Below are 24,397 nucleotides of genomic sequence, written 5' to 3' on the forward strand. Positions count from 1 at the left end.
GAATTAGGAAAAAGAGAGTCATTCAATTACTATTTACTGAGCACTGTTATGCGTCAGACATTAGCTAAGCATTAAAGGCAAATAATCCACATGTTAGACAAAGCCTTTGTCTGCATGGAGTACTGATTCTAGTGTGGGAGTCATTCAATATATTAACAAAGAGAAATAACACAATATATATTGCTTTTATCACTGCTGTGGCAGCTACCTAATAAATAACCCAAGGAAGGAGAAATTTACTCAACCCACATTGGGAGCCTTATATATCATGACAAGATCCACAAGAGAGCACCAGGGCACTTTAACAGGTCTGGGCAGGTGAGGAAGCAGAGATGAGACAGGAAGTAGTGCTGAACTGTAAACCTTGATGCATATTCCACCTTCACTCCCTACCCTACTTCAGTGACAAGTCCTACCTCCTAAAGGTTGTATGACATTTAAAAACCAGTGCCACCAGTTAGAAATTAGTATTTAAACACATTCACCTGTGAGGAACATTTTATATCCAACCTGAAATATCCTACCTCTCACACGATTGATCCATTTTAATGCCATGATTCTAAAATACATCCAATTACATTTCAAAGGTTCCCATAATCTAATAGTTCAAACACTGTTCAAAGGTCTAGTGTCTAAAGTCTCATTTAGGATTTAGGACAAATTCATAATCATGAACCCTGGTATAAACAAACAAACAAACAAACAAAACCTTCAATTCCAACACATGTTACAGGGTGAATATTTCCATTCTGAAAGGGAGGAGAGGGAGATGGAATGAATGATAGAGTCAAAGCAACAATGAAGCCCAGCAGGTCAAACACCAGGTCCTGCAGCTGTGTCTGCCATCTGACTCCTAATGGGTTGCTTCACCCACTGAGCACTACTGTTTGCTGAACATGGCCACATTGGGAGGCTAGTGCTACCTGGTGCCTGCGACTTTCCCAGGTGAACGTCTGTCCTTCTAGCATTCCCTATACCCTGAGTTTCAGCTGCTACGTATGTCTTACCTTCATAGCTTCATACAAAATCTATGTCAGAGTTCGAAGCAAACAATTTGACCCTTTTTGGCTTTCCGGAGATGTGATACCAGCTTCCATGGCCTCTTGACTCCTTTATTTCACATGACTACAAAGCCAACACCAAGTCCAGGTGGAAGATGGCAGACTCTGATGCGGCCTGGAGATGTAGCCTGCACGCGTTAAGCCATAGCTGTTGCTGCTTATATGTGCCTTTTTGAATTAGCCTGATTAAACACTTTCTAGGTGATTATTTCTACCAGGCTCCGTCTGAGCAGGTGTTCTCTTTCTTATGACTTAATGCTCTTGATAGTGTTGTATTGCCCTCAGTGTACCTAGTCTATTGTCCCAGTACAAATAGTATTTTCTGTCAATCACAATAATTTCTTTAACTATTATAGTTACTTTTGTTCATATCTATCCTGTAGCTTTCACCGGGTTCATGCTCCTTTCCAAACAACTTATCTTTCATATGTTTCTGCTGTACTATTGTCTGTGTGAGCGTGTGTGTACCTGTGTCTCTGTGCCTGTCTGGCTCTGCTTCCTCATCCATGTGGGGTGTGTGTGTGTGTGTGTGTGTGTGTGTGTGTGTGTGTGTGTGAATCTGTTTGAGTGTATCTGCTTTAGCTGTGCTACACCCTACATGCTATGATTTGCTATCTTGAAATTGACTTCACCAAATCACATGATTGTTTTTCTTCTGCATCCAGACTCTAGGATTCAGGACATAGACAGATCCAGATCACAGCCGGATTCTTTGTCAGTTTATAACATGGGTGACCTCCAGTCACGCTCTTTTTTTTCTTTCCTCTGAACACCTGTGGGACATCATCTTTACTGTCTGCATTTCTATTAGCATTCTGGTCTTCTAAACTTCCAACTTCCACAAAAATGCCCCATTAAGCTTTGCCAAGAGCACTCCAGGACTTCTCTGACCCATGGCTTCAAACTCTTCAACACTCCTCCGATAAGAATGTTCCTAAGGCCTAAATGTTCCAGGGTCAAAGCTATCACAGCAAATGCAACAATGCTACTTCTTGATAACAATTTTCTTTCTTTCTTTCTTTTTTTTTTTTTTGGTGTTTTTGAGATAGGGTTTCTCTGTGTAGTCCTGGCTGTCCTGGAACTCACTTTGTAGACCAGGCTAGCCTCGAACTCAGAAATCCGCCTGCCTCTGCCTCCCGAGCGCTGGGATTAAAGGCGTGCGCCACCACGCCGGGCTACAATTTTCTATACTAGTTACTTTTCTTGTTGCTACTGTAAAGGATCTGACTAGAGCAGCTTAGGAGAAGGGGAGTTATTTGGGCTCATGGTTTGAAGACACATTCCACCAGAGCAAAGAGGCCATGGTGGCAGGAATGGTTTTCCCTATGGCAGGGAGAGCGGAGTGCTGTTCTCTCATACATGTTGGTGGACTGAGAAGCAGGGAGGAAAAGATGCTGATGCCCATCTGATTTTATCCTCCCCACTCTCTCTTATTCAGTAAGGGGCATTAGCCTGAGGAATGGTACTATCATATTCAAGGCAGATCTTAGTCCTCAGTTAATTCTGTTTGGAGAAGATATAACCAAAAGTGTGCCTCGTTAACACTCTCCATAGTTATTTCTTAATCCAATCAGTTGACAATAGAAATTAACCATCACAGAATATAAATGCTGAGAGTGTAGAGACCAAATGACATGAAAAGAAATATATTGAAGGAAATTTAGCATATTTAAAATGATTAGGGATAAAATTTGGAAGAGATATAAAAGGAATACAGGGGTGGGTCAAAGGCATATCTCAAGAATCAGTGGCCTGGGCAGAGAGGTCAAAGAGTACAATTACTTTCTCCAATTAAGCAGTTTGCTTAGTGTATTCCAAAATGATCTTAGCCACCACAGTGGCTGAAAGAATGAATCAAGAACAAAAGAGATAAGAGTGACAATCAAGTGACCATGTCTGCAGTCATCTATGTGACCATATCTCGCCATCTGAGGTAGCACAGGAAATGAGTGGTAATAGGATTTGCGGAAGTGAGAAATCACTCATAACTAGTATGGCTTGGAAGGCCTGGGAGATCAATCTATATCTAAGACAAGATATAGAAGAGAGGGGCAAGGTGTGTGTGTAGGAATGAAGAGGGTCAGTGAATTCTGTCTGTCTCAAAGGAAAATATGAGCAGGCAAAGGTTGAGCATGAAAAATGCTTTTACAATGTGGCTGCCTGGAACACCATACAAGGGTGACTGAGAGGTGAACGTCAGAGACAGAGCCGTCTCAAATAGGAGCCATTGAAGGCCAACCTAACTCCAGCCAGGAAAGCAGCTGGGTGCTCGTATGTTAGACAATAAGGCATCTTAGAAAGTTGAATTTTACAATGAATGGAAGAGAAGAAAGTCAGAAGCAGTTTGATGGTCAACATGCTGAGATTTAGAATCACCATGAAAACAAGTCTGTGGGCATGCCTGTGGTGGTTAGCTAGTTCATGTCAACTGAGTCACAAAGACCCACCCTAAGATAATGGAATAAAGTGGAGAAAGACTAGCACATTCATATCTCCTTGCTTCCTTACTGTGGATGCAGTGTATCCAGCCACCTCCTTAAGCTCCTATTGCCACGACTTTCTGTATTGTGATGGACTGTACTTTTGAAGTGTGAGCCCAAACTACCCCTAGTTTCCATAAGATGCTCTTGTCGAGTATTTAATCACAGCAGAGAAGAAAAGTAACTAATGTCCTAACTACTGGAGGAGAAAGATAGATACACACATTGTGATAAGACATTGTGCAATGTTGAAAGACTTGAGAGTGTACAAGAATGGTAGAGAGGCTGAGCCCTACCCTTACTGACAGAAGTCACAAAAATTGCAGAGAAATGTTGGTGTCAGGAGTGAGTGAGACAATGATTGGAAACAGGACATTAGACGAAGATGCTCCACAGACAATTGAAGGCAGAGGAAACAGAGTATGAATTAGAGCATACCCTTGGGATAAAACCCTGGTCTGCTTGCCTTTGAATAACTCCCACACCAAGCATATCAATGGAATTTCTGTTAAGTGATTGCTGCATAGATTTAAAAATCAGGTATGTCATGAGATTGTGTGACTCTAAGACATTAAAACACAGGTGAAGTACGGAACCTTCAAATGTAACATTATCTAGTAGACAAAACAAACCAATAAACAAAGGAGCAAGAGGCTGGAAGCTTAACAAAACTGTGCGATGTTCACTTTTAGGGAAGAGCCTAATGGAATCCCAAGGCTTAGAAATGCAGAGGCTATAAATACTGTGGTGAAGGAATAAAGCCCAGGTCTCACAGGCACCATGTCACCAAGTCAGTCGCTCTGGAGAGAAGACCCACAGTTTTATTGTTCAGATGAAAAGGGTGGTTCATTCCTTGTGGAGCACATCTCTAAACGGCATCAGAATGGCAAGCTTTCAGCTGCCTCCTCGAGGACCACAGGGGAAGTGTTCAATGGCTCTTACACAGCTTTCTGTGGGACTGGAGGAGAGCCAACTGTCTACTGTGCAAGTTCACATTTTAGCACATGATGGAAATTCACACATTCTGTCTGAGTTCATCCTGAAAATTAGTCCTCACTGTGGTACTTTAGGGGAAAAAAAACAAAACAAAACAAAATGAATGGATAAATAAATAAATAAATAAATAAATGCCTTCCAGGACAAACATGCTTTCCAGAGAGGCAACGATTTTCAAAACAAACAAGCCAGACAGCCAGAAAATGGATCTTTGTTTTAAGTGTTTACCAGAGGAAGATGTCTGTTGGAAAGCTGAAGAGCAGCCATCAGTATCACTCCCCATACTGTGCCACTCCCTAACTTTGGTTTATTTTTCTGGATCAAGAGAAAACAAACAAACAAACAAACAAAGAAAACCTATGGTCCCTGACATTTTCTTGTAGTTAGAGTAGAGGCCTAACTTGCTACTCACAACCTATAATTGAAGAACTCAGACCCTTTGACCTGGGATATGACTCTTACAGTAAAGTGTTTGCTTCCCAAACATAAGGCGCTGAGCCTGGAACCCTAGCACCCAAGAGCCAGATGACCTTCCTGCAATACCCATGCTGGGCGGGCAGATGTAAGATAATTGCTGGGGTTCATGGCGAGGTCATCTGGCCAAATGGTAAGCTCCAAGACCAAGGAGAGACCCTGGCTCAAAAGCTAAGGAGGAGAACAACAGAGGAAGACACCAGACATCAGCCCTGATTTTCACATGGACACAAGTGTGTGTATACCCACAGACACAGGCGCACACATGTGTGAGCACATAAATAAAACACACACAAACACACACACACAGAGACACACAAAAGGAAGATCCAATTTTTTAAAAAATAAATCACTATTTAATCTTGAAGAGAAACTTTGAAAACATCTTGAGAACCCAACATGAGTCTGGGACTGGGAAAGTGGTGGTCCTGTGACCTTTAACTTACAATGAGCCCCACTTAGCTTTATAATGATTGTGATGCCTGCCATAAGCCTTGAGATGGACACAAACATTAAGTGAGAGGCTGCCATTGCCATCTACAAAAGAAAGATATTGTTAGCATCCAACTGAAAGCAGACAGCAACTCTACCACCCACACTCATTCAAATCTCTGCTAGGCACTTACTAGTATCTAATATGTGCTTACTGCCTCACCTATCATTGTTGCCCAAGCAGGTTCTAATATCTAAGAGAATAAGGATACCGCTTCACGTACTCATCCACCTTCAGAACACATAACAGTGACTGGAAGGTAGTAACTACTCAATAAATATACATCGAAAAGGTACATCACGTCGTGCTTCACTACATAGGTTTCCCCTATGGGCTAAACTAATGTGGAAAGTATATTTTCTCCATCTACAACTATGCCTGTCTTTTCAGAAAGGGGCCCTTATATACCTGGCAATCACACTGGAAATCCATGAATTGCTGCTCTTGCAGTCAGCATTGAATCTACTCTCTTACCTTTCCATTGTGTATGGCTAGAGTTGCTATGGCGATTCCCTCTCCATTTTTATTACATGAGCTAATACACGCATTCAGCATGAAGCAGGCCTGCGAATGTTGCTAAAACACTAATTTTCCTTCCATCATATGTACTCTTCATCTCATAATACAGTTTGCATTAGAAAAAAGAAGTGAAAAAAAAAAAAAACCACTCAGAGGAATCTCACGAAACCAGAACACTCGGCTGGACTTTGGGGTGGCTGCCTGATTTCACTAAGCAGGGCCTAACTTCTTTCAGTTCCTAGGAAATTACCATCTATCTCCTTAGCACTTCCCATGAACTTTATGCCCATCTAAGAAAAGCACCACACAGTTCTCTGGCAGATTCTGTAAGTCTCCGAGAGGACAGCTCAGAATATTGAATTCAAACTACTCCAATGTTTCCCTAAAACTCTGGTTTGTTTGGAAGCAAGCAGGCATTTATAGACTCTCATCCAACGGGAAAAAAAAATCTCAACACTACATAATTTAAAGGTCTTTTTCTTTTACTAAAACTCAACTTAGCTTTTAAAAATTATTCTTGTCCTAATTTTCATGTACCACACTGAACCATGAATCAGTTTGAGTACTTTTACAAGAGTCTCCCTTTCTTCTCATGTAACTATTCTCTAGCTTCACAAAACAAGTTCATACTCCCTTGAGCAAATTAAGACAAAGATAGAGAAGATAATTAAACATCAACAAAAATTGTTCACCATTGCATTTCTACTTTCATTTTATGTGGTATTTAGAGTTTAGTTTTATTTCATTGTATTTTTAAATGAGATCAAGAAGAGTGGTGGATAACCACTCACTGCCTGGGAAACATTATAAAGATAGTTCTAGATAAGTGTATGGCTCTGTCTGAGGGCGTGAGATCTAACCAGTGACAACAAGGAGATGAGCTTGTTGCTGGATCCTTCTATCAGTAACTGGAATTGTTTTCTCATCTACAAAATGAGTTATGTTGATGGTCACTAAGCCTCCTGGACTGTCTGTATAAATATACACTAGAGACATTTTTAAAAAATAGACCATCACTTGAGTTGCAAATTGATCTGCAATAATCACGGGTAACTAGGCCATTTTGTCAACAAGAGGTGTTGGCAGAAATTTGCAGAATGTTAAAGTACACTGTGAAAGTGCTGAGAGTTTCCTGTAATCAAAATTAATTGTTATTTATTAAAAATAGAGGCAAAAAGATGGGTGGTAGTGATGGTACATACCTTTAATCTTGGCATTGGTGAGGCAGAGGCAGGCCTTGAACTCAAAGAATTAAAGGCCAGCCGGTCTACAGAGTGAGTTCCAGGACAGCCAGAACTACACAGAGAAACCCTGTCTTGAAAAAAAAGACTAACAACAACAACAACAACAACAAATAGATATAGGAATTTGAGAGGCCACTTTAAAGTTAACCATTTCCCAACAATCTTATATGCTAGCTTAGATCTATTTACAACTCTATGCTTTCGAATTATTTTCTCCTCTTCAGTAAGATTGCAAAACTATTTTAATGATGATGTAAAGTCACATGGACTCTGAGCTCTTCCAATTCTGACTATTTAGAACAATTCACCTTTTTAAACAGCGTACATGAAATAAAAAAGAATAGATTAGCCACAGATTCATTTGAATAACAATATATGATGGTATACTTGAAGGACTGTTTCAAAGTTTGGTGTAAACAAAATCTGTCATCATTGTTTCTCAGTAGCACTGAAAGCGTTATAGCATTCTCTGAAGTTGAAAAATGATGGCAAAAATTACCAATATATATCCTTAGACAGGAGAGCACTTAGAGGTTCCATTTGTGACACAGGCCTGTGCCTCTCTCATATGCTTAAAGAGCAGAGTCAAGTCTGTCTCCTGCTTTCATTCCATTCCCCAGGAATATGTGCAGGCTACAAACAAATCTTGCCTCAAATATTGTTTTAAATTCATTCTTTTCTGAGCAAAGTTGCTGACCAAAAGTATACTGGAGTCAAATAGCCATACAGAAATACTGTGCTCTTCACAAAGACTCGAGGTGTGAGATGGGAAGACATTGCTCTACTTGCTATGGATAGTTAGATGAGAAGCATAAAATAGGAAGACCACTTTAATAAATAGAAATCTAAATATCACTAATTTACTGTTACAACAATATTGGCAAGGTCCTTGCTTCACAGTTAATACTTAGAAAGAGTCTGATGGTGACTTGCTCATGAAAAAATTGCACCATCAGGCTTATCTTTTTGGAAGAATTTGTTATGGGATCCTTAAATATTAGTAAGTACAAAATTAAAATGTATACAAAGTGTGATGTTAGCAAGACTCATAAAAGACCATACATTGTTGAGGTTTCTCCTTTTAAAAGATTTGATTTATTTCCAATAATGAATGTGATGTGTGGGCAGGTCTGTGCACATGAATGCAGGTACCCACAGAGGACCAACACGTGGGATCGCAGGGAGCCGGAGTAAGAGGCAGCCACCTGACATGAGCATGGGACCTGAATATGGCTTCCAAAATGAGCTCTTAACTTCTGAGACATCTCTCCAGCTGCTGTTCTTGCATTTTTCTATTTAATAAGGCCAGATTTTCAGATTTTTAGCATGGCTATTTCTATGAAAGTATGTAATTACCCATGATGATACCAATCATTTCAAAAAGTAAAAAGTCAGAACTCATGTTTTATTAATTTTAATGAATCTTCCCACTGAAATTCCTATTCTCTCTCTCTCTCTCTCTTTCTCTCTCTCTCTGTGTGTGTGTGTGTGTGTGTGTGTGTGTGTGCGTGTGCGTGTGTGTATATGTATGTATGTGTGTTTAGTACTAGTAATAGAATACCTTTAATGTTTTTAAACCAAAGAGCTTTTCCTTGATAATAAAACAAGTAAACCTACATTTAAGTTTTGTTAAAAATAAAGCAACGTGTAAACAATAAAACAGAAAGTCTATAGTCTCATTTCCCTTAGAAACAGCATTTCAGAATGAGTTCTTGCCTTTTCTCTATGTTTCATCTTTTAGTCTTCCTGTCAGCTTATGTTCTGATTACTCTCTTATCTATCCATGGCTTCATACGTGTGATCACACTGTATATGTAATTGTGTGTGCTGCATTGTATCCAACACTGCTGATTAGTAAAACATTTTTTGTCTCATTAAAAGACTCTTCATTTTTAATTATTACATTAATATTCTATCGTGCAACTATTCCATAATTTACTTCCTGTAATTCAGGATACTTAAAGAGGTTTGACTTTTCACTGCATAAGTAATACTGTGGTGCACATTCTTGCCTCCAATTTTTTCTTGCATTTCTAATTATTTGCTAATGCTAGATTCCTAGAAGTGGAATTAATGGATAGAAGGCACAAATACTTTAAAGCCTTTCAAACAAACTGTGGTATCTGTCCAATTATATAATTAAATATAAAGGGAAATATTGATTACAATATTTAACATAAAATTTAAAAGGTTAAATAGTAATAGATGTCATTTATTAAATTGTTGCTAAAGAATCTCAAAACAAGTGACTTCTGAACATTTCCAAATGTTCTGTGAGTTATTGTCCCAAGGAAACGTACCCTGTGAGTGACTGCTTCCTCCACAGTGCATCAACATACTGAAATCCAGAGTGACTCAACATAGCCACACCCAAGCACAAGTTCCCGAATAATCAAGAGAAAGTCTTCTCACCTTGGAACAATTGTGTTTTTATAAAAGCATCCTTCTTATCTTGAAAGAGAGATATATTACATATCACGTTCAGCCTTTCAAAGTCTCAGAAAGTATGGCTCTGTGCTTTACCTCAAGCAGCAGCAGTCTGAGGAAGGGCTGGAAGCGAAGATCCCCTCTACGTGCAGTTCAGCGAACAGCACTGCCGGGAAACTCAAACTGGGTATCCACCCAGGGACTACTAGAAATTTGGACAATAGGTTTTTTGTTGTTGTTATTGGTTTTTTGTTGTTGTTGTTGTTGTTGTTGTTGTTGTTGGTTTGGTTTGGTTTGGTTTTTTGGTTTTTTGGTTTTTTGGGAACAGGGTTTCTCTGTATAGCCCTGGCTGTCCTGGAACTCACTTTGTAGACCAGGCTGGCTTCGAACTCAGAAATCCGCCTGCCTCTGCCTCCCAAGTGCTGGGAATAAAGGAGTGTACCACCACCACCCGGCCCCAACAATAGTATATTTTTATCTATTTAAGAAAATGGGATTTATAAAACTTCACTCTTCCAGGAAATACCCTCTTAAAATTATATATGGTAATTTTAGATTTGCTTCGCTTTTCATGCTATGAAAATTTACCTCTTAATTAGATGTTTCAGCATTGTTTTCTTCAATAGTCAGTGCCTTGCACATTTTTTATATAGGCTTCTAAAGTTGAACCAACTGAGCTCAAATCACAAATCTGCCATTGACTACCCTAGCAGCACATAGAAAATCAGTTTCCTGTTCATGTCTACGTCTTAGGGTTAGCATGTGGTTATGTCAAGTTATGCTTGTGAATGCTAGACCTGTGGATTACCTGATGCACAGTGCTCACCGATCCTAGATACTGGCAAGAATCATCAAGTGCAGGATCCCAGGAACAGGAGGACACTGATACACAGAACCTGAATGCAAAAAGAGAAAGCTATGTGATCACTCAGGATGGCATGCATTAGATGTGAAGAGAATGTAAAGAAAATGACAAGACTTACATGAAAGACGTAGTTATTGAAGGATGATTTTCATGGCTGGTTTCCTCACTGTGAAGGTGAGGCTTCAGACCCGTGCTAAAGAATGCTGAAGGAAAGCTGGCCATGGTGACACCAGCTGTAGTCCCAGTACTCAGGAGGCAGAGGAAAGCTGATCCTTTTGAGTTTGAGGACAGCTCGGCCTACACAGTGAAATCTAGAATAGCCAGGGCTGCATAGAGATACCCATTTTCAAAAATCACACACACACACACACACACACACACACACACACACACAAATGAGACACACACAAAAATGAGACACACACACACAGAGGGGGAGAGAGACAGACAGACAGAGAGAGAGAGAGAGAGAGAGAGAAATTTGTCACAAAATTTGAGAAGCAATTAAACAATGGAAAAGCAGAGAGGGGCTATTGTTGGGAAAAGTGACTACATCAGTTGGCCCAACAAAAAATGGTCATCTTTAAAGAAACTATATCATGAAGAGTTATACAGAGTAAACCAAGGCAGGGAAGACAGTGATGGGGGATCGGGGAGATGAATCTCCTCTAGAATAAACTGCTTAGGAGATTATTAACTCGGGGTTCAGAGAGGAAGTCTCACTCTATATTCCAAAGTATCCTCAACCTTGCGGTCATTCTACCCCTGTCTCCGACACACTGAGATTGCAGTCATGTGGGACCTACCCAGGTCAGACTGAGAGATCATAAAAATGAGACAAAAACTGATTTAAGTTCTGAAGCTATAAACTATTTCAGAATCAATTCTGAGATGTTTCCTTCCAATAATTATATAGTTAATTTGTGTTTTCCTCCGCTGATGATTATCTCATTTTTACCTACAGGCCAGGGAGACCACCACCACCACCACCACCACCATCACCACCACCACCACCACCACCACCACCACCACCACTACCAACAACAACGACAACAACAAAACAAACACAAGAACACACAAACAAACAAAAAGCTTTATCCAAACTAGACTAGTCAAATAAACTTGGTTTTAAGTCTTTTGTCTTTAAAAAATTGTTAATAACATTTATTTATTTGGTGTGGAAGGCAAGAGGTACCCATATGGAAGTGAGAAGAAAATTTGCAGGAGTCAATTCTCCCACAATTTGAAGATTGAGCCGAGACAGCCTTGGTTGCAAACACCCTTATCTACTGAGCCCTTTTGTCAAATCTCATGTCTTTTTTGAGAGAACTCTGCAAAGTTGACAAAATTCACTTCAAATATTATTCATCCAAGAAAAAAATTTAAGGGGATATATATATGTATATATGTAATAAATTATATATAAAATATGCAAAATATAATATATAAATATATTTTATAAAACAGATACGATATTTGTGTGTATGTATATATATGTATATATATGCATATATACATATATATATATATACACACACACACAAAGGCTTATAAACTATTATACGTGTAGTTAAATGTCTTGTATCCTAAACATTGAGCCTGAATGTGTAGTAGTGATTTATTCCAGATAAACTGAGCAGACTACTTGATTAGCAGATGGCCCACTGTGCTAAGATTGGGGAACTTGATTACAAGCTTTCAGGCATCCTTGAGAATTTCCAGGAAAAGCTCACAGACTTACCCATAACCCAGAGGCAACTCTAAGAAAGGTAATGGAACATTTCTCTTTTGAAATCTTGAGATAAGTCTTTTTCATTTTTTTTTTTATTATATTTGTTAACATATAAAGTACGGGATTGGACTATGACATGGTTCCTCCTGTATCCTCTATACGTCCTCTGTTCTTGTTCATCCCCACTCCTAGCCCCTGACACTTCCCTCCTCCCTTCCCCTGCCCAGCTCCATCTTCCCTTCCCATCCCCAGTGTACAAAGGATTTGGTACTTGGGTGTGGTTCTCTAAGACAACTCTAAAAATAATACAAGCCAATGGCTTTTCAGAATCAGTATAATTATAAACATGAGAAAATTAGTTGATATACAAATATATATATATATATATATATATATATATATATATATGTTTTGCTTGTTCTAAAGGTTTTTAGTAGAATTTTCTTTTGTGTTATGATATCTTCTTCCCTGTAAAGTCTATTACCTTATAAGTATAATGAGGCTGGCACAAGGAAGCAGAGACATGTCTATTTTTCAATTCAAAAATAAGCCTTGTGGGTATAATTCACTCTGTAAGTGGGTCTGACAGCTATTTTTAAATCCTTCTGTTATTGTGCTTACCTGATATTATGAAGCTTTGCTGTTCAATTACTGTTGACCTTAGCAAGTCTCTCTAAGTCACTGAACCTCAGTTTCCTGATTTATAGAAGGTTCGAGAAAAAAAACAACAAAACAACAGAAAGCCAGCAGGAAAATGAGGTGGACACATTTTATCAAATGCTCATAAAGCTTTGTGCTAAATATTAAATGTGGGTAACCACTTTTCTAGCAAGAGTTGCTTCACAGTAAACTTACATGGCTTGCTCCATCCTTTAGGAATGCTCATGTCCAGAGGGATTCTCTTACTTGGATGCATTGCGTGGTAGAACAGCCTTCCCAGCTTCAACGTGCAGTGTGAACTCCAATGACTGTCCTATTACTGTGGCATTTCTCCTCCAAGGTGAGCCTACCCTGACTACAATAACAACGGCCTAATAACTTCTGCTCTCAGAGAATTAATTTATGCTTTAGTAACATCAGTGGTTCCGGAAGGAGCTACGGAGGGCAGGCACTGATCGTGTGTAAAGAGCTTCTTTGTTCTTTGGCGTTGTCCTTTCTCCCATCACTCTTTTCGACCACTCCCTAGTGCTCCCTAGACTCACACAGACGAACACCACGCCCCCGCATTTCCTCTTGATAAAAATCCGTTAGCCCAACCTTGCTCTACATTTTCAGTCTGCCATTTGCTAACATATTACATGACCAGCTGAGCCACCAAGCTAGAATAAACAGAGTGCACTTTAGCATACAGGGATATTTTGCAAGAGATATATTCTCAAGTCTTGGAAACTTCACTGTGTGTTACCATATTGTCTTCCTTCTGTTCCTTCTGTTTCTTAATTTCACACATTACTCCTTTCTTTGAAGAAATTTTCCTCCAATGTGTTAAGAAACTGAGTCATGTCCTAAATTCTTCGGAAAAACTCAAGAGAACGGGAGGAGATGGTACTCCGCAACGTGATCTCGTCTCCCAGTCAGTTCATCTGTTTGGCCGCTGCACCTGAGTTAATACAGACCAAATGGCTCTGAAAATTCTTGTTCCGTGTACAAGTAAACATTATCCCGGGATTCTTTCTCAGCTGTGAGCCACAGTGCAGTCACACGCCAATCATTTTATAGGCACTAGGCTTGTTTCAGGCAGAGTGGTTTTCCAGACGCTCTAAAGCTGGAGGCACCTCAGCTGTGAGAGAACACACCTTGTTCTTGGAGCGGTGGTGAGTGAGGGCCTCACCTGTGGGGAGATAACCTGTATGAACTGTCCCACCGCAGGAGTTGCAGAGAGATAGCCCTCTATTCCGCGGCTCACGCAACCAACACCGACTTCTCAGCCAGATCAAATGTTAACATCTATTTGTTTATCCTAGATGGGTTCCTCTCAGCAAATTGTGTGCTGTGTTGGCCTTTCAGGCTAATTCTGTCACTAAAACATTTCTCTTTAAGTTATGGAGCCTCTCCCTTCTCAGAAATAAGGAGCTGAACTATAACTACAAATGTTATTGAAGCGGTATTTTTTTCACCTTCGTAACTCGGTTTCTAGGCTCTGTTCTGTGCTGTCCTGACATATGTTAATCAATGCGTTTGTTACCACACAGCTTGACGATTGCATTTCTCTGGTGGCTGGCTTATCATCATCTGTAATTATTTCGACTCCAATTAATTCTGAACTTCTTTGCAAGGTTATTTACTGGCTTTAAGCAATAAGACAACATGGAACCTCTTTGATTTCTGAGCAGCTGGTCAACTGCAAATTGAATTCAGTGCCCAGTCTTCTGCCTGGAAGTCTCTTTCAAACTAGTCGTCACTGGCCTGTTTGATGAGGGAGGAAAACGTTTCTAGAAAGATAAGCATTCTCACAATGACATTGTTTTGCTTTATTTGTTTTAGTTTTGAGTTTAGCTTCAGTTTAGATTACTTAGTTTTAGTTTTAGACAGGTATCACATAGCCTGAGCTGGCCTCAAGCCCCTTATTGCAGTAGAGGCTGACTTCATGCTTCTGCGATCTTCCTATTTCCACCACCAAAGGGCTGAGAACACAGGCATGTGACACCCATGATGACTTTCTTGAAGAGAAACACTGAAAGGAGTGTTTGAACTGGTAAGAGGAGCAGAGGAACAGCAGAGTTTGAGGTACGTCCATTGATAAGCACAAGAGACTCTGCCACTCTCTCTGGGGACACAGAGAAAGAAAAGCAACCTGCCCAGGCTCGGGTCCAGCACAGGATCTCTGACACCCTCAGGTCCTCTCATCATAATGGCAGTTATTGTGGGTAAAGCTTGTTATCTCTTATAACATAGATAGAGGGAGTCCCAGGGAGGGTAAGCAAAGACTACTAGTGACATCAGAGAGGTCAGAGGCACCAGCCAAACTGAGATTCAGTCTTCTGGCTCATACAACTAACTTAAGGGTTAGTAGATGAAAGTTGATGCAGTTTTAGGCTGGGGATGTAGGTCAGTGGTAGACTGCTTGCCTTGGATATACAAGTTCCCAGGATCCATGTCAGCATTGCAAAAAAATTAATAATAATAACGATAATTTTAAAAATAATTTTACATATTCCCATGTACAAGCAAGGGAGAATAATGATGCTTAAGTATGCAAAAAAAAATCAGAATGAAGGATACAGAGCCAAAACCTACATGAAAGACATTCAGTAGCTAAGAGACAAGAGTAAGCTATGGCCACGGAAACTCATATACCTTCTCTCCTCTCTTTAGAGTATTTAGAGATACTGTCTGTAGTAAATTCTCAACTGCTTTCTCATGTTGTAAAAGCAGAATGTGATGGTTGTGCTCTAGGAAAAAACATACAATATTTATAGAAACAAGATAGCCCTGAGCTCATTTGCATCCGAATTTCCACATATAGGGTGACCCCATGCCTTACAGATTGTTTGGAGTAAAGGAAGCTGAGTTGTGTTTTGTTTAATGGGGCAGGGATGCTTGTGTGTGTGCATGCACCTCTGTGCACATGTATATGGTTGCCAAACCTCAACCTTAGTGTCATTTCTTTAGATGCTATCCACCTTGGGTTTGGTTTGATTTTGTCTCTTAGACAGTATCTCTTATTGTTTTAGAGTTAGCACAGTAGACTAGGTTAGCTAACCACTGAGACCAACAATCCATTGATCTCTCCCTCCCCAGTACTGGGGTTACAAGCAATATGTCACTATATCTGACTGTTTTATGTGTGTCCTGGGAATTCTGCGAATTCTGGGAATTCTGGGTCCTCAAGCTTGTGTAGCAGGTACTTAACCTACACAGCATTTGCTATTATTGTCGTAATCATCCCAACCATAAGAGTTCAGGGAGGGCAGGGAAGCTAAGTGCCTGCAAAGATCTTGGGGCAGACTTATCTCTGAACACATCCACAGCAGAAATTTCTGACCTTAAGTGGCATCTGCATCGAGAAACACTTGCTTTGGCAAAGATAAACAGCATGTGTGTTACAAATCAAGACATTTCCATTCTGACACCCAGAAAATCAGCAATAGCATATGCAGAGAATCAAGACTTTTTAGAAAGAGCTATTGAAGTAAGGACAATGAATCTGTAAGTATAGTTTCTCTACCCTGGTATGCTGAATAAGCATCTTGATGTCTCTCCCACACCTTAGCTTTCATCAATAAATAAGAACCATTCTTAGAATTGGGAACAAAACACCCATGGAAGGAGTGACAGAGACAAAGTTTGGAGCTGAGATGAAAGGATGGACCATCTAGAGACTGCTGCACTCGGGGATCCATCCCATAATCAGCCTCCAAACACAGATACCATCACATACACCAGCAAGATTTTGCTGAAAGGACCCTGATATAGTTGTCTCTTGTGAGACTATGCCAGGGCCTACCAAAACCAAACACAGAAGTGGATGCTCACAGTGAGCTATTGGATGGAACACAGGGCCCCCAATGGAGGAGCTGGAGGAAGTACCCAGGGAGCTGGGGGGATCTGCAACCCTATAGGTGGAACAACAATATGAACTAACCAGTACCCCCCGCCCCCGCCAGAGCTCGTGTCTCTAGCTGCATATGTATCAGAAGATAGCCTGGGAAAGAGAGGCCCCTTGGTCTTGCAAACTTTGTACGCCTCAGTACGGGGGAATGCCAGGGCCAAGAGGTGGGAGTGGGAGGGTGGGGGAGTGGGTGTGGGAGGGTGGGGAGGACTTTTGGGATAGCATTGGAAATGTAAATAAAGAAAATACCTAATAAAAATATTAAAAAAAATACACAAGCTATTTCCCCAGTAAATCATGCACCAAATAGTCTCTTAAGTGATGCATAAAAAAGAAAGAAAAAAAAAGAAAGAGAGCCACCTTCCACTGAACACACTGCTGTAATGATTTCAAGAGTATTTGAAGTGCTTACAGGGCAAGGAGCTGTAGACCTGTAGTATCTAATACAACAAGACCACATATATAGCTAGAAATGGTCTACTTGGCAACCCGTGTTTGAAGGGACAGAGCCATAACCAAATGGCTCAGTAGGTAAAGGTACGTGCCACCAAACCTAACACCCAGTTTGATTTTTCCAGAACCCACATGTTGTAGAAAGAGAATAAATCAGCCTCTAAAAGTTGTCCTTGAACCTTCACATATGGGCCATAGTACATGTATACACACATACATACATACACAAAATATATACATATATATGTATATATATACACATAGATAGATAGATAGATAGATAGATGTGCATGTATGTTTCTTTAGAGATAAAAGAAAGTGGAAAAATATCTTGCTTATTCTAGTAAATATAAAAACCTATCATGGGGACTGGAGAGAGAGCTCAGCAGTTAACAGTGCTTGTTGCTCTTGCAAAGGACTCAGATTCTGTCCCAGAACCCGCATGGTGTCTTATAACTATCCAGTTCACAACTGACATCTTCTTCTGACCTCCATGGGCACCAGGTACTCCCCTAGTACACAGAAATGCATACAGGCCAAAGTATCATACACACAAAATAAATCTTACTCATTTTTATTCTATCACATTAACATGCGATAACTGTTCAAAATAACCAGTGAGGTATTCTGTGTCCTTTTTCTAGTATGTGTTTTCTCCTTCCTCTAGATCTCAATTCAGGCCAGTGGGATTTTCAGCACCCAACAGCCATAAGTAGCTGATGTCATAGTTTCTGGACAAAGAATGTAGGTGTAGACCTCAAACTAAACCATGTTCTCTTCATTTCCTCAGGTGCAAACAGCTTACTAGTCAGCCTGCCGTTCCTCCTGCCATCGGCCCTTCAATCATGCAGACCCCTGACACGTGCAGAACGGGGTCTCGCAACCACACTCCAGTCCCAGTTATATTGCATTCCCTGACTACACTGTCCGGATTTAACTGAATTCGAAATTAACTGTACTTTATTTTTACACTAAAAGCCTTGTTGTCTAAGAAACAAACACAGCAAGAAGACAGGTATTTTGGTTGCATCTCTCTAGCAACTTCTGTATGGAGCATTTTCTAATAGCTATGCAATAAATTCTGATTACCCAGGAGATCTAGTTATATTAATATATTCCTCCTTATAAGGAAATACTTTGAAGAAGCCCAGCATAAGAGCCCAGCACAGTCACACAACTGATAGAAAACGATTAAGCTCTGTTGGTGGCCATTGGTGCTTATGATTAATGTAGGTTTAATCATTAGCGTACCATAAGAATTCAGATCTTCCAATTTGCTTTTCTCCCCCTCAGCTGAAACAAATGAATTCTCTTCTCTGTTAGTGTTTTGAATCTTGCCAGTCAAAGAAAGTTTTGAAAGGAATATACACGTGTGAGATGTCATAATGAAATACATCATTTTGTACAGTTAATTCATACTAATAACTATGTGGAATGTTAAATATTTTTAAAGGGTGTGCAGCTGAAGACAACGATGCCTTACATTTGTAATGCTAAAGCACAGAAGGCTGAGGCAAGAGGATTCCCTGAGCTTCATCGTGGGTGCAGAGCCTGTGCTGCACGGAGAGGCGGTGAGAGAAAGGAACAAGGTCTATCTATGTGTGACGATTGTTCCCTATTCTTTAGTGTGTATAGCAAAAGGTGTAAACCTGGGTGATATGCTGCACGTCTTTCTCTAATTCTTTTGAGCTGAGTTCACAGAGAATTCATATAAGTACATCTCTAGATCTCAGGACTGTGGAGACACCGAAGTCAGTGTCTCTCATTAAGGCAGATACTCTCTGGGTGGCTTCTGTCTGCAGGATCTAAGCCCACTGAATAAAGGCAGCTCTCCTTGGAGACAGGCAGGTCTTTGAGGGGAGCACCAGCAGTTTGTGGGGAATGCAATAATGTCTGATTTAGTTTTCCAATTTAGAAAAAAAAAAAGGCAAAACAAAATAAACAACAACAGCAAAAACCACTGCCTTCTCAGGAGAGCTGCCTATTTTGTGTGGTTAGTTGGTGTTTAAGAAAGGTCAGCGTAAAGACGTCTTCTACCCTAAAACATGTATCTAGACAATAGTGGTTGTGCCAATTGATACAATGGAGTCAGACTCTTGCACCCTCCTTAAATGTCACCCACAACTTTCTGTCCCCACCTCACACACACACACACACACACACACACACCATCGCATCACGTCTACCCAACAACTATTGGCTAGGACCCGGAAAACAAACATTTTTCTGAACAATGTACTTTGGGGCAGGACCTAGAAATATTGATCTATTTAAAGTCAGGAGAGGCTAATGAATTTCAATTCATCTGGCCTCCTAATGGGGGTCTTGCAGAGGCTGGACCACCTATTGATTAACCTGTTTAGTATCTTAAAGCCAGTGATTCAACATGGATAACACCCACCCCATCACCTACCCTGAAGAATAATGACATTGTTTGTTTTACACACACCAGGAAGAAATATCTGCTGATTCCCTGGGTGGCAAAGGTACAGCAAGGGTTCTCCCTCTTGCTCTCCTGTAACAAGAAAGCCAGTCCTCCTGATGATAGGGTCCGCCCCCTTCCTGCAGGTAACTGTCAGTCAGGGGGGGTGTGAGGTATGATAATTCCATCTGTGCCCTTCGGACTGTCAGCAGCATTGTTCTGCGCGGTGTGCTATGGATTGTGAAAAACAACCAGAACGGATGATTTTGCGTAATTGCTCTGACAGAGACTGATTACTACAGCAACAACAGTCAGTTATAGCTAAGGAGTGGCCTCAGCATGGTGTACATTTGATGTGGGGAGATGAGTGGGGGTAGAGGAAGGGGAAAAGCTTTAAAATTTTACAGATTGCTTTATGTTTTCTGATGGGTGAGTTTTCTCTTCCGTCACTCGATTTGGAAAATATCACCAACAGAACCATGAAGAAATCTAAATATTGCTTCAGAGAGAGGAAGTCAGAGCATATTTAACTGCTATTAAGATAAGCCATGAAATGATTAGAGTCCGGAAGGCCGATAATTATTCATTGCCACACCATTTATTGTTCTGTGTATTGGGGTTTGTTTTCAAGTTTCTGCATTTAGCCCTCACCTTTGTGAGACGCTGCCTCTGAGCTGATTGCACAAAGCCACTGCATCTGCTTTGAGAGAAGAAGCAGAAATTTTCAGTGACTTCCAGGCTAAGGAGTGTGACTTTTCACCCAGGAAAAATACCTTAACAAATGAGGCAATTTAAACATCTTTTCTAATATACTGTATGTTCTGTGTTCAATATACTGAAGCTAAATGGGAAAATAATAAAAACACACAGAAAATCTAATTTTACACACACACACCTAACCACGTATCTTAAATTTGAAAGGACTCCAGCTTGGTAGGTATAGGCACAAAATAATAGATTTTATTCTAGTTACGCTTTTAAATTTTATACTATTCTTATTGTTAATTTTTCTTACAATATCTCAAGAAGTGGCCCATGAGATTACATGGAGGGAAAGGAACTTGTAAAGCCCCTTCAAGGATAATTGAAATGATAGTGATTTTTAAAAAATAAGTGGTAATGCTCTCAATAAAATAAATTAAATACCAGATAAATAGGAAAGTCTCAGGAATAAAAATTAGGGTAATAATTTAACACTGTGGAAAGTGAGCATGATAGAGCACTTCTGAAGGACATTAATTACTTATATGTGTGTGCGCTATTGTGGGGTGCACAATGGCTGATCCATTTGCCAGCATGTGCAGGCTGCCCCCAGTATTTTAACACATTCCTTTGTAAACCTCTTCCATGATACCTTGAGAGCCAGAGGCATGATATCAAACCTACATCTGTTTGATATCAATTAGGGTTAAGCAAAATCATTTTCAGCATTTTGTTTCTTAAGCAAGGGGAAGTCCTGGGCTACTGTATGTTCTGATATGATTGGCCTCAGAAAGAGTCAGAGAATTACCGACAGGGTTAGACGCATTGCTTTCATTTCCAAGTGAGGACCCAAGAAGCGCTGTGACAGAGCTGCTCAGACCACTCAGCCTCAGAAGTTGTTTCCTTCTTCTTTTTTAAAATTAATTTATTCTCTCATATATTACATCAACTCAAGAGTTTTCCCCTTCCTCCTCCATATCCCCTCAGAAAAGGGCAGGCCTTTCAGGGATATCAACCAAGCATGACATATCAAGGTGCAATAAGACTAGGCATCTTCCCCCACATAAAGACTGGCTGAAGCAACCCAGTATGAGGACAAGAGTCCCAAAAGCTCAAAAGGGTCAACAGCTGCTCCCATTGTTGGGAGTCTCACAAGCACATCAAGGTAGACAACTGTAACATATGTAGAAAGGGTCTAGGTTAGACCCATGCAGGCCCCCTAACTGTCAGATCAGTCTCAGTGAGCCCTCATGAGTCCAGGACTGTTGCTTTTGCGAGTTTTCTTGTGGTATCCTTGACCCGCTGGCTCCTACAATCCTTCCTTCCCTTCTTTTGCAGGAGTCACTGCGTTCGGCCTAATGTTGGCAGTGGGTATCTACATCTGTTTCCCTCAGTTTCTGGATGGAGGCACTCTGCTGGTACTTATGCCATGCTCAGAAAGACAAACAGAAGTTATTTTCATGCACTTAGAAAATTCAAGTCTCAGGAACATTGTAGGTATCGAGAGCCTTTTTTTTTTGTTTTGTTTTGTTTTTTTTTACTGATTCGGGTCATGACCTGCTGGTGAAGAAATCTAAGTCTCATTGCTTCCTGATCTTCCCACTGTTGCAAGCCATCCATACTAAATAAAATTCTCTACTGGGAAAACTGGCAATTATTCAGGAACACTGGAAATTGGTTCTGAATAGCACAGTGGCTTCAGATTTCTTAGTTTCTGAAAAATCGTTTTCTCAAATATGCTTTCCATGCACCAAACATTTCTCTGCTTCAAAGAGCTGTTTACACCTTTAGTCGAATAAGCAAGTTGGTCATAATTAATTCAAATTAAAATGTCTTCTCTCTCGACTCTGAATATTTTTTTAGCTGTGATATGACACTGTTTTTTAATCTAATGAAAAATTACTTAATAAAAGATGAACTAAACATATTCATACTGTGAACTGGCTGGATTTAAAATTTGACGTTTTGTTGGGGTATTGAAGCAAGTTGTACAACTCCAATCTTATAGCTTATTTTTAAATGGAAAAAAAACCCTGTTAACATTCTGAAAGTAAAATTTTATCATTGTTTTTCATTTCCTGACTTCTCATAACTGGACAAAATGAGAATTGCGTTACTCGGCTCATGTATTGTAATCTCATCTCAAGACCTTAAACACCCATCTATGTTTATAGGACATATTTAAGAATTTAAAGCATTCTGGAATTCTTCCAATTCTGCCTTTGCTTACTAAGTTCTTCAGTTTTTAAAACTATTACTTGCACTTTTGTTTTTATATACAATAAGTCATAGTGACATGCAATAAGTTTCTCATGTGTTTTTCTAAGAGATTTATAATTTTTTCTCTTGCATTTAGAACTTATTTTGAATTAACCTCATCTACGGTGCAACTTCAGCTTTTTGCAACTAAATACAGCATTTTCCTAACACCATTTCTTAATAAGACTGTCCTTATATGGTGGCAGTACAAATGGTTATGTAGAAATACACACACACACACACACACACACACACACACACACACAAACACACACACACATTTCTTCATTCTTCGGTCTTACTAGAATGTCTTTACAGAAATGATAGATAAATTTCCCAGAAAGAAGTTTCCAGTATGTTTAAAGTTTACACTTCAAATATTTGTCTCATTGCTGCAGCTCTACTTTCTGTTGATTGAAGCAAACCTAGTGAGCATCTCTGAATTGAGAGGTGAGGGACTGGTACCAACCTTGATGGGACCCGGAATGAACTCTGAAGAGAGGAGGAGGGAGAGGGGGGGAGGGGAGGGAGAGGGAGATCACTGAATGGCAGCCATCTTTAACAACTATCTCCTTTAAAAGTGTCTATTTGTCAAAGGTGGATTAAGCATTCCATCGGGGGGGGGGGGGGCATTGGTGCTTGCTGTAGAGAATGGTGAAGTACGGCAATGCCTATATAGCATAGATTATTTTGATCTATTAAGTCATTAACCACATATACATATGGCTTATATAGGCCAGGCTAGCCTGAAAGTCACAGAGACCCACTTGCCTCTCTCTCCCAACTGCTTTTGGCACACAGCCCCATTTCCACAGTGGAAACTGTATTTGATAAATATTTCACTCTCACCTTTACAAGTATTTATACTTTGTGAAGTGTAAATGCTTATCTCTGAGAATGATGCTTAACAATTTTTTTCCTCAAAGGAGCTAGGACAAAAACACTGCGTTTAACATTACAAAAAAGAAAAATATAAAAAGGTTTAGGTCCGGCCTTTTGAAAGAATATTCTCTTTCTAAGCAGCTGAACAGCAATTACAGGCAAGGTTTCTCTTTTGGATTCTTTCAAGATCAGCATCCAAAAAAAGTTTATCATGTTGTGAGATGCATTACTCTCTGAGACCATTCATTGCAAGCAGCGAAAATAGCAGAATCCATTTGTTTCATAACAACACAGTTGGCTTTACTCTGCTCTCATGGCTCAAAACTGTAAGCACCAAAAACATTATTATTCTGGCTAAGGACTTTCAGTGGTGTCATAGAACCTTCTTCCAAGTTAGGCTCAAATCATTTCTAAATACATTAATGGGTAAATTGTTTTAAGGTTAACCTCTAGAACAATGTTTGATGCTTTCCCCAACCAAGGAAGCACTACAACAGGATATTTGCCACCAGGCAGACATGAGTTTAAACCCCTCTTTCTACTGGTAACATAGCATATGGCCTTTAATAGTGCGTTTAACAGTAAGTCATTGTCTGTTCATTTCTAGAATAGGAATGAGCTCATTTACCACATAGGGATGTGGGAAGGATGAAATATTAATAGATGCATGAATTTCTAGGCTCAGGCATGTGATGGGACAGAGCACTCAGCAAATAGGTTGCTCTTACTTTAAATTTTCTAAGCAGTTTTGAGTAAATGGCCTATTTTAAACTTATTTGCTTATCAAATATATAGATGTTAAATGGTGTTTTAATACTTTTAAGCCTCAGGAAGGT

General features: G+C 39.9%; 2 long non-coding RNA genes across 5 annotated transcripts in view; one reads left to right on the top strand and one right to left on the bottom strand.

Moving 5' to 3' along the window:
• Gm36488 overlaps window positions 1-13,599 on the bottom strand; it is a 25,808-nt gene extending 12,209 nt beyond the window's left edge. For all 4 annotated transcript variants that reach the window (XR_001784252.2, XR_001784253.2, XR_001784250.2 and 1 more), the window contains exons 1-3: window positions 13,147-13,599; window positions 10,678-10,885; window positions 10,503-10,590 (exon numbers count right to left, since the gene is read on the bottom strand). This is a non-coding gene — a long non-coding RNA (predicted gene, 36488). The remainder of the gene's footprint in view (window positions 1-10,502; window positions 10,591-10,677; window positions 10,886-13,146) is intronic.
• Gm36438 lies at window positions 12,167-22,331 on the top strand. The gene is made up of 4 exons (XR_881134.1): window positions 12,167-12,328; window positions 13,168-13,291; window positions 18,750-18,867; window positions 21,759-22,331. It is a non-coding gene; the product is annotated as a predicted gene, 36438 (long non-coding RNA).
• The last annotated feature ends 2,066 nt before the right edge of the window (window positions 22,332-24,397 follow it).

This window comes from Mus musculus, chromosome 4 (genome assembly GCF_000001635.26).
Source record: "Mus musculus strain C57BL/6J chromosome 4, GRCm38.p6 C57BL/6J".
Classification (NCBI taxonomy): domain Eukaryota; kingdom Metazoa; phylum Chordata; class Mammalia; order Rodentia; family Muridae; genus Mus; species Mus musculus.